General features: G+C 31.6%; 1 long non-coding RNA gene across 1 annotated transcript; it reads left to right on the forward strand.

Annotated features, from left to right (window-relative positions):
* Positions 1-638: 638 nt before the first annotated feature.
* On the forward strand, positions 639-1,461 carry LOC104115863 (uncharacterized). Its single transcript, XR_690705.2, has 2 exons — positions 639-743; positions 1,123-1,461. It is a non-coding gene; the product is annotated as an uncharacterized lncRNA (long non-coding RNA).
* Positions 1,462-2,894: the final 1,433 nt, after the last annotated feature.

The following is a 2,894-nucleotide window of genomic DNA, read 5'->3' on the forward strand; positions in this document are numbered from 1 at the left end:
TGATTTGAGATAAGTTTAAAAGAAATGATATGGTCAATGAGATTCATGTAGTTAGCCAACCTCAACTTGAGTTTGGGATTGAAGCATAGTTAGGGGCGAAGCTATAGTGTCGGGAGCGAGTTCGGCCGAACTCAGTAGTTTTGGTTCGAACTCTATATTTTTCTTTTAAAAAAATCATTTAACATGTATAAATTATTAATTTAGAACCCCACTAACTTAAACATATTAGAATTTCAAATTCATAAGCTTGAAATCCTGACTCCGCCCGTGAGCATAGTAATTCATTCTTGCTAGTTTTTTTCACCTCAACTTGAGTTTTAAGGTATAGTTAGAAAACCTAGATAAATTATATTGTATACTTGGCCTAGTATCAAGTAAAATTTTGACTTTCTTTAATTTAGAGTAGTAGGAATCTTGTTACTTTCATGGTGATGCAAGAAAGAAAAAACTTTGATCAGTTCAAAAATTTATCAAGACTTAGTACTCCTCTCATTATTTTTTCTTTCGATATTTATCTAGTTGATTTGTTTGACATTTTCCTTTCTTCTGTTCAAGGTTAATTTATACATAAGTAAATAGGAGAACATTTTCTGTTTAAAAAATTATTCTTGAATCACTATAAATACACCCTTTGGTAGCCTCGATTTCACAAAGTATTTCAAATTAAGGAACTTAATCAGAAATGGCTAGCAAAATAACTTTGTGTGCTGTACTCTTTTGCTTTCTTCTCATGTTTGCTTCTGGTTAGCAATTCTTAAGCATTTGTCTCTTTCTTATTTACTTTCTGGTTACTAAGGTCCGTTCCATAGAATAAACATTATGGGTGTATTTTGTAGGAAAGGAAAATATTTTTCAATTTTTCTATGTTTGGTTGATATAAATATTTTTCTCATGAACTCGTTTTAACAAAATGAGTATTTTCTTTTCATGTTATATAAAGAGTACTTTGTTTTAACAAAAAAAAAAGTATTTTCTTTGTTTTTACGAAGAATTAACCTAAATAGCCGTTCACCCAATCACTTAAATTAAAATTAATTTGCGGATGTGTAATACCGCTATTTGTGTAAAGATCCGTTTTAATTAATTGCCTTAAGAGTTCTTTTGTTCTATGGTTTAATGCAGAGATGAAGATAACAGAGGCAAAGTATTGTGGGAAGCCTAGCAAAGGCTGGAATGGGAAGTGCTTTCCCAATAAGTGTAACCATTGGTGCAAGAAGGAAGATGCAGCTTATGGGAATTGCTACAACAAATATTGCTATTGCTATTACAAATGCTGAAATACAATATATAGCCATAGGCCTTTTCTTATGGCACGTGAAGTTTGTATTCTATAATATATGGTATAGATAAATAAATGCTGCTATTACGTATGGTTATTTCTGCAATGACCATATTATCATTTATGGTCTTATTTAATGTTTGCAACTTGATGTTTTATATGAAATATGTAGTATTACTGTATAGGGTGAAAATTATACTCCTGCACTTTTTTTCTTTTCTACTCCTAATATAATAATATCACGATTCAAAATCCATCTAGTCGTGATGACACCTAATCCAACTCGTTAAGTAAGCCAAAAATAATAAACCAGTTCAAATGATATTTATTAAGAGAAGAAATGATAATATAACTGAACTACTATACAAAGAATTTCCCAAGTACTGATAGTACACATTATGAGCGTCTAAGATTTAGAACTTACAAAGCTAGTATGAAATAAAGTACATCATCTGTTTGAAATATAAATGAATAGAACTCGAATCTAATTCTACCAAGGACTAGTCATAGCCATAACTAGAACGCAGGTACATCTTTCGATCCAGCTCCCGCCTGTCACGACCCAAAATTTTTACTTTCGGGACCGTGATGACGCCTAACATCTTACTTGCTAGGCAAGCTAACGTTAGAATAATCTTAACCATTTTTAAACAAATTAAATTAAATAGAAGTCTATTACTGAAATAAAGTGCGGAAGACCATAACAAACAAATCATCCAAATACATCCCTGAATCTGGTGTCACAAGTGCACGAGCTACTAGAATAATACAAATAAAGGTTTGAATAAAATTCAAGTTGTTTGAAAGATAATACACGGCTAAGATAAGATAGAAGGGGACTTCAGAACTGCGGAAGCTGTGTAGTTATACCTCAAGTCTCCTCTAGGTAGCTGAATCCGAGCAAGTCTCTGGTACACCGCTGGGACCAACTCCAAAATCTGCACAAGAAGTGCAGAGTGTAGTATGAGTACAACCAACCCCATGTACTCTGTAAGTGCCGAGCCTAACCTCGACGAAGTAGTGACGATGCTAAGGCAGGTCACTTACATTAACCTGTACGCAATAATAATAATAACAATATTACTATATAATAATAATAATAATAATAATAATAATAATAATAATAATAATAATAATAATAATAATAATAATAATAATAATAATAATAATAATAACAACAACAACAACAACAACAACAACATGAATAGAAGTAAGACAAGTAAATCATATCAATAATTGAAATTATTTCAGCAGTCACAATCAATTATTTATTTTCTCATTCTGTTGAGGCGTGCAACCCGTTCCAACAATATAATTCTTTAATAAATTTCCGTTGCGGCGTGTAACCCGTTCCAACAATATAAACTTAAAATATAATCCGTTACGGCGTGCAACCCGATCCCCCAATATATTCATTTTTGATTTTCGTTGCGGCGTGCAATCCGCTCTAACAATATAAATTAACAACTCTTAAATGTAATAAAAATACTCTAATAAATGCCACATACAATAAGAAATTATTAGGAAACAAAGCATACAATGATTATAATTTATTCAGGAAACAAGTAATGACAAGTAGCAATTAATTGTGGAAAATCAGGGAGAAGATAGGCAA

The sequence above is a fragment of the Nicotiana tomentosiformis genome, chromosome 11, assembly GCF_000390325.3.
Source record: "Nicotiana tomentosiformis chromosome 11, ASM39032v3, whole genome shotgun sequence".
Lineage (NCBI taxonomy): Eukaryota > Viridiplantae > Streptophyta > Magnoliopsida > Solanales > Solanaceae > Nicotiana > Nicotiana tomentosiformis.